The sequence below is a fragment of the Dipodomys ordii genome, unplaced genomic scaffold (assembly GCF_000151885.1).
Source record: "Dipodomys ordii isolate 6190 unplaced genomic scaffold, Dord_2.0 Scaffold2, whole genome shotgun sequence".
NCBI lineage: Eukaryota > Metazoa > Chordata > Mammalia > Rodentia > Heteromyidae > Dipodomys > Dipodomys ordii.
In genome coordinates this window covers 26,880,529-26,888,639 of record NW_012267218.1, presented here as the reverse complement: position 1 = coordinate 26,888,639, position 8,111 = coordinate 26,880,529, and the positions used below count along the sequence as shown (strand labels likewise).

The 8,111-nt window shown below is 42.0% G+C and overlaps 1 protein-coding gene across 2 annotated transcripts in view; it reads left to right on the top strand.

Annotated features, from left to right (window-relative positions):
- The first annotated feature begins 7,851 nt into the window (after nucleotides 1-7,851).
- Nucleotides 7,852-8,111, top strand: part of Srsf5 (serine/arginine-rich splicing factor 5) — a 4,862-nt gene continuing 4,602 nt past the window's right edge. Inside the window, exon 1 of one of the 2 annotated variants that reach the window (XM_013015508.1) lies at nucleotides 7,852-8,006. The gene's annotated coding sequence lies outside the window, so the exon portion shown is untranslated. The remainder of the gene's footprint in view (nucleotides 8,007-8,111) is intronic. The other variant, XM_013015502.1, reaches the window with a different exon arrangement.

The window sequence follows — 8,111 nt, the reverse complement described above, 5'->3', positions numbered from 1 at the left end:
CCTGATCATTTGTTTTGTTGTTGTTGTTGTTGTTGGTCATGGGGTTTGAACTCTGGGCCTGGGCATTGTCCAGCTCTTCAGCTCAAGCCTAGCACTCTACCACTTGAGCCACAGTACTGCTTCCAGTTTTCTAATGGTTAATTGGAGATAAGAGTCTCATGGACTTTCTTGCCCAGGCTGGCTTTGAACTGCAATCTTCAGATCTCAGCCTCCTGAGTAGCTAGGATTACAGGTGTGAGCCATTGGTGCTGGCTATCACTTCCATTTTCTAAGGGAAGTGCCAAGTACCACGTTAGCTAAACTCCAAGGTGACCTCCAGTCACCCTCAACTTCCTGGTTCTCTCTGTGTAGTTCATTCCCATACTGGATCAGAGTTGGGCTGAGCACCCTATAATATTTGCAGGAGCTAGGTAGTATCTGTTGAATTGTGTCTTGCAAAAAGGTATAAGCTGAAGTCTTAATCCCCAGTCCCATTGAATATGACATTTGGAAATACAATCTTCATAGAACTCATCACATTTAAATGAAGTCTTTAGAGTGAACCCTAGTCTAATATGACAATAGTCCATATTTAAAAGGAGAAATTTGGACCCAAGGACAGATATGCTTAAAAGGAACATAACACGAAGGCACATGAGAAGAGAGTCATTTGACTGTCATAAATCTATAAATCAGGATTGTCAAAAAAGTGCCAGAAAGGCAAGGGAAGATCCTCCTCAGAGTGATCAGAGGGACTGTGACCCTCCTGGGCCTTTGCCTTTGGACCTCTAGCTTTCAGAACTTAAAGACACTGAATTTCTGTCTCAAGTCACCAGTTTTTCTTGCTATGTTGTAGCAGTCCTATGGAATGAATATACTACCATAGTGTATTAGTATATTATTCCTGAAAATAGAATGTAAAGACCATAGCTTTCATTTTGGATGCATTCTCTTTAGATAATCCATTGGGGGCTCAGCCAGCTGCTATGTAGTGAGGATAATATGGAGATGTCTGTATGGGAAGGACCTCGGCTATAGTCAACAGCCAGAATGGATCTGAGGTGAATCCTCTACATGTTATATGATTGAGTTTGGAAGGAGATACTCCCAGCTGAGACATCAGATGAGACTTTAGCCCTAGCTAATACCTTGGTTACAGCTTTAGGAGAGATTCTAACCCAGAACCACCCAGTTACACCATTTCTGACTACCTGACAAGTAGGAACTGTGAGATAGTGTGTGTTGCTTTATCTTCTGTTTATAATAATAGAAAAATGGTACCTTAAGAGAATGTAGGGGCTGAGAAGGTGGTGCAGTGGTAGAGCGCTTGCCTTGCATGCCTGAGGCCCTGGGTTTGATTCCTCAGCACTACATAAGCAAAAAGAAAAAAGCCAGAAGTGCCTCTGTGGCTCAAGTGGTAGAGCCCTAGCCTTTAGCTGAAGAGCTGAGGGACAGCACCCAGGCCCAGAGTTCAGGCCCCACGACCGGACCCAAATAAATAAATAAAGAGAATGTAAAAAGAAAAGAAAGAAAAAAGGCATGGAATGGCTGATGAGCTAGAGGCAGGAACTGAACGACGTGGGTTGCATTAGTATTTGCAAACAAGTTGGGAACCACCTGACTAGGTACTAGTTAAATATGTGGACTCCTGCATCTAGTTCTTTGGGAAAGCAGTCTTGAGAATCTGGACTTGGAATAAGGTTCATATGGCTTGTTCAAATAACTACCGAGTTAGAGGATTGAGAGGAAAGGTAAAAGTGGATCAGGGGATACTAACACTGAATTTAAAATAGGGTGTTAATTTATAGCACAAACATTTCAAATATCATGCTATGGGTTTATAAAGAATTTCTAACTGGAGATCATGTTAAGCAAGATAAGCCCAGAAATATATTGTATTTTTGTATATGCAGAATCTACACCTAAAAGGTATGACATGATACGATTGTAAAAGTGTGACCCAGGCAACAGCATATAAAGCCACCTGGCACAGGTGGATTTAATGGCATTGAGAAACATGGATCTTGGCACTCAAATGAAAGCATGGTCAAGTGAGAACTTTGTCATGAGGTAGGTTCTAGCACTGAGTGGACATCATAGAAGATCTCATGCAAACCTGGATGGAACACTAGACGCACGGGGCTACTGAGGTATGGCATGCAGTTTCTGATAAAGGTTTTTCATTTTTTGTAAGTAGATATATGCTCTAGAATAATGAAAAATGTATAATACATATATTAACAGTTACTTGTAACATCTATATTAAGTGCTATATATATATATATATATTTTTTTTTTTTTGTCAGTCATGAGGCTTGAACTCTGGGCCTGGGTGCTGTCCCTCAGTGTGCTCTACCACTAGAGCCACAGTGCCACACTCCTGGCTTTTTCTGCTTATGTGATGCTGAGGAAACAAATCCAGGGCTTCGTGCATGCAAAGCAAACACTCTACCCCTGAGCCACCTTCCCAGACCCCATAAGTGCTATATTTTTACACATCTGTCAGCACAGTAGATTTACTTACACAAGCATCACCATAGACACAAGGGTATTGTATTGTGCTTTGATGTTGCAACCTCACTAGGTATGAGATAAGCTCATAAGATCACAGTTGCTTATGTGGTTCATTGTTAATGGAAATGAAATGCTGGATGTACTGTACAACTATAGTGGGTTCACATGTATTTTAAACGTTATGCAGGGGGGGCTGGGAAGGTGGCTCAGTGGTAGAGCGCTTGCCTTGCATGCATGAGGCCCTGGGTTCAATTCCTCAGCACCACATAAGCAAAAAGAACAAAAGCCAGAAGTGGCGCTGTGGCTCAAGTAGTAGAGTGCTAACCTTTAGCTAAAGAGCTGAGGGACACAGCCCAGGCCCAGAGTTCAGGCCCCACGACCAGACCCAAAAAAATAAAAAATAAAAATAAATGTCGTGCAGGCTTTTATAATTAGATAAAACACCAGTGTTCAACAATAGAAAGACTGTTGTTATGTAGGGGTGAATTTAAGTAAAAAACACACTATTTTTTTTTTTTTGTCGGTCGTGGGGCTTGAACTCTGGGCCTGGGCACTGTCCCTCAGCTCTTCAGCTCAAGGCGAGCGCTCTACCACTTGAGCTACAGCGTCACTTCCGGTTTTCTGGTGGTTTATTGGAGATAGGAGTCTCACGGTCTCTCCTGCCCGGGCTGGCTTTGAACCGTGATCCTCAGATCTCAGCCTCCTGAGTAGCTAGGATTACAGGCGTGAGCCACCAGCGCCCGGCTAAAGCATGTATTTTTGACAAATAGTGTAAGGAAGCTTATTCTTTTGTAACATCTTCAGAATCATAAGCAGGAAGCAAGGAAAGGACATTTTTTTTTCCTTTGAGATTTTTGGATAGAAATTATTAAGCATCTGGTGATATTTAGGAGATTTTCGGAAAAACAGAATTATCTGATCAGAATGAATATTTTCCCCCAGCATGTAGTAGTGTGAGGTTAAGTGGAAAAAAAGTAGGTATTTGACTGTACACTTAAAATATAAATACATAATAACAAACATTATTCGATAAAAACTCTGATACCTAATTATATAAACAATTCATAACTTGAAAGTACAATTGCCTTATAGAAAAACAGTGAAACAAATAATGCAAAGTAGTTACTTGCTAGGAGTTAGGAATAAGGATTTTTAAAATGTCATTATCTCTGTTTTGAAAAAAAAATGATGTATTACTTTAGTACTAGGAAGGAAAACATGTATCAAGACCTGTGGATTTAGCTCAGTTGGTAGAGGACTTCCCTAGCATGCAGAAGGCTCTGGATTTTTTAACTTGAAAAACAGAAAAACAAAACCAGAAAAACCAAGCAAGCAAGCAACCAACCAATACTATAGAAAATGAAAAAAAAAAGTCAGAATGTAGCAAAAATATGATCAGGATACTTTGGTGAGATAAGATTGGGAGCATTTTCCTCTCTTATTATATTTTCCTATCCAACATTTTTTCTATATATTTCTCCTTATGAGAATCAAATGTGTTATTTTAAAATAAAGATCAGATCCTGTTTACATGCTTGCAATTTTATCTCAAAGAGAGATTTAGGGAGTATCCATAGAGTAGTTAAGTCTAGGAATCTGTTCAGGGGATGGCAAACATTTTTCGTAAAGAGCCATATGGTAAATATCTTCGGTTTTGGAGACCACATGGCCTTGGTCACAGCTATTCAGCCCTGTTGTTGTAACATGACAACATATGTAGACAATAAGCAAACAAACAGGAGGACTTGTGTTCTGACCAAAGTTAGTTAATGGATACTAACCTATATGAAAGAAATTATAGTTCATATAATTTTTGTGTCTTATCAAGTATTTTTCTTTTGATCCTACCCCCTAAACAAAAACTGCTGGGCACTGGAGGCTCACACCTGTAATCCTAGCTACTTAGGAGGCTGAGATCTGAGAATCAAGGTTCAGAGCGAGTCTGGGCAGAGAAGCCTGTCTTTTATCTCAAATTAGTCTTCCAAAAGTAGGAAGTGGAGCTACGGCTCAAGTGGTAGGGCACCAGCCTTGAACAAAAAAGTTCTGAGTTCAAGCCTTAAGAGTCCAGGCTCTGAGTTCAAGCCCCAGGACTGGAACAACAACAACAAAAGAAAACTATTTTGGGGTCATATAAGAAGAAAGATAGGCTGGTCCACAGGCTATAATTTACTAATCCTTAAATTAGATGAAATTAGGATTGTATAACTGACATATGCCAGTGAGGCAGAAAGTTCCTACCAGATAGGGACTGTGTTTTTCTTTTCTTTTCTCTTTCCCTCCCTCCCTCCCCCTTTTCTTTCCTTCCTTCCCTCTCTTTCTCCTTCCTTCCTTGCTTCCTTTTCTTTCTTTCTTTTCTTTCCTTCCTTCCTTCTTCTGGTCCTGAGGCTTGAACTTTGAGTCTGGGCTGTCCCTGAGCTCTTTTATGCTCAAGGCTAGAACTCTACCACTTGAGCCACAGTGCCACAATGTTTTTTTTCTGTGATTTAGAGATAAGAATCTTACAGATTTTCCTGCCCTGGCTGCCTTCAAACAGAGATCTTCAAATATCAGCCTCCCAAGTAGCTAGAATTGCAGACATGAGCCACTAGCATCTGGTTTTTTTTTTTTTTTTTTTTTTGGTCAAATGTGAGGCTTGAACTCAGGGCCTGGGTGCTATCCCTGAGCTTTTTGGGTCAAGGCTAGCACTCTACCACTTCTGTTTTTCTGGTGGTTAGCTGGAGATAAGAGTCTCACAGACTTTCTTGCTTGGGCTGGCTTTGAATGTGATCCTCAGATCTCAGCCTCCTGAGTAGCTAGGATTACAGGCATCAGTTACTGACATCCAGCTTGTGTTTATCTTAATCTGTGATCTCTCTGCATCTTTTTTCTGTTTTTGCTTTTATTTTTATCTTTTGTCAGTTGTGGGGCTTGAACTCAAGGCCTGGGCGCTGTACCTGAGCTCTTTTGCTCAAGACTAATACTCTATCACTTTGAGCCACAGTGCCACTTCCTGCATTTTTCTTTACGTTTAAGGATTTGCTACTCACTTGTATGTTGTAGGAAAAGGATGCCACAACATTTTGTTCCAACATCGGTAAAGGAACAGAAGCTGGAAAAAGTGCTCATGCAAATCTAGGTGTATAAATAGAGGTTTTTCTGTGTTAGTTATTTCTGGCATGATGAATAACATTTTTAATGTCAGTGATGAAGGAATTATAAGAATATAAAAAGGATATTGTAGGATCAGGTTAGGAGGGAAGTAGTTCTGCTTTTGGGAGATGACTGTTTATTAAAGGAATTAAGTATACAACGATCTTGAAGGCAAATTATATTTATCATGGAAAAAACTACAGGAGACAAACACTTTAAAATACCATTATACATGATTATAATATCAATATACATTGTTATAATTTTCACAATCCTAAGGAAAAAGTCTTTTTGGAAACATGCAAACTTTTAAAACTGCGCTAGCCTTGAGCTGAAGAGCTCAGGGACAACGTCCAGGCCCAGAGTTCAGGCCCCATAACTGACCAAAAAACAACAACAACAAAAAACAGAAAACAAAGAGAAAACAGTTGATGAAAGAATTAGATCTGAAGAAAAATTATACTTTAGAATAAAGGTAGGAACTTTTTCCATGGTGTACTACATCTTATTTCTCACTCCCCCAAAACCTTTTCCATGACTTTTATCAAAACAAAAATAGTAGTGAGATCACAAGTAGTTGCTTCCACAGTCAACATAAAATGTAGAAAATATTTGGAAGACCGATTTGTTTTCTAAGTATGCAGAAACAAATATAGTTGAGTAAGAACTGTTTTAGGACAATTTGTACATAACAAATGCTAATGCTTATCAAGCCAACAGCTGAATTGTGTTTTTTTTTTCCATTTAAAAGATACATGTCCTCTTTTAAATCTATTTTTTAACTCTCCACGCCACAGATATTTTGTTGTGCATCTACTGGAGCTGCTTCTATTGGCACATTAACTGTGAATGGACAAGTTCATCCCATACAAACTGTCTGAGTTCCCAAGGGCCCTGAGGCCGGAATAAGGGCTGACTACTATGGGTCCTCAACTACTTTATCTCTATAGAACTATAGGTCTACAGGGCCTCGGTTCTGGGCACTTCTTTACAAAGGAATGCTTTGGGTTCCACCAAAAAGCATCAAAGAAAGGAACATTTCACCATCCTTATCTACCTAAGTTTCTACTAATTTCTACCAATCTTACTAGGAAATCTCTGGAGTGAAGCCTATGGAGTGCTGTGTTTCACACCATGAAAGCACCTTCTCCATTTCAGAAGAATGGTAGACGTTCATGTTACATTACAGAAACCTGAACAGGGAGGATTAACAAAATGCCATTTGGACTTAGGCATCTTGAAACCTGTTCCAGCCAGCTTAGTTCTGTAGAAATTCAAAATCTGTATTTGGATCTCCATCCATCTAGCTGCAGTTCCAATTGCAGTATTTTATCACGAAAAACCCCTCCATCTGAAGAAATAATCAAGTTCCTTAGACTCTTCACTACAACTAGGGCATACATTGAGCACACAGCACCTTGGCCTTGAATTGCACACAAAAAGTTAGGTATTTTTGCGAAGCTTGTGTTTCTTTTTGCTGAGCAATCTTCAGGGTATCTAGAAAAAAATGTTAGAATCAAAAGAGGTTCTTGGCCCAGCGCCAGTGGCTCACTCCTGTAATTCTAGCTACTCAGGAGGTGGTGATTCTGGGGATCAAGTCTCCAAGACTCTTATCTCCAATTAACAACCAAAAAGCCAGAAGTGTTGTTGGGTTCAAGTGGTAAAGCAACAGCCTTAGGTTGGATAGGTTGGAAGGGATAGGTTGGAAGCCAGGGTCTCATGCATGTAATCCTAGCTACTCAGGAGGCTGAGCTCTGAGGATCATGGTTCAAAGCCAGCTCTGGCAGTTAAGTCCATGAGACTTATCTCCAATTAACTACCAGAAAGCCAGAAATGGAGCTGTGGCTCAAAGTGGTAGAGCACTAGCCTTGAGGAGAAGAGCTCAGGGACAGTGGGCAGGCCTTGAGTTCAGGCCCCATGACCAGCTCAAAAAGATGAGGGCAGACTATCGTTTGTCCTAAGATATTTTTGCTCTGGGGAGGTGGATGAACCTGACCAGAAGATCCAAGAGTGAACCTTGGCAACTGCTGCCCCCCCCAGCGCCTGCCACCTCCGCCCCCATTTCCGTCCCTCCCTCTAGCTCCACCCACCGCGGCCGGAACATCGCTGACTGGGTCACGGTGAGGAAGCCCCGCCCCCAGCGACTTCCGGCCCCGCAGGAACTTCCGTCCCGGGTAAAAACCGGGCGGTGTCCCAAAGCCTTAGGGGCGGCCCCGGAAGTGACGCAGAGGGACGACTTCCATTTTGTGGAACGCCGGAGCTGCTAAGTGCGTCAGTTGTGGAGAGCCGAGCCGAGCTGTGTCCCGGTCTGTGGGGAGGCAGACGGCTCCGTCGCAGACTGCGGGCCTCTCCAGGTCTCCGCCGCCGAGGACCGCGTCCGGCAGGTAAGGGGCCCGCTTTGGGGGCCGGGATCGCGGCTTGAGACTTGTCCACGGCCGCGCTGGTGGCGAGTGGCCGGGGCCGCTCTCCCGGCGCAGGACGGAGTCCAG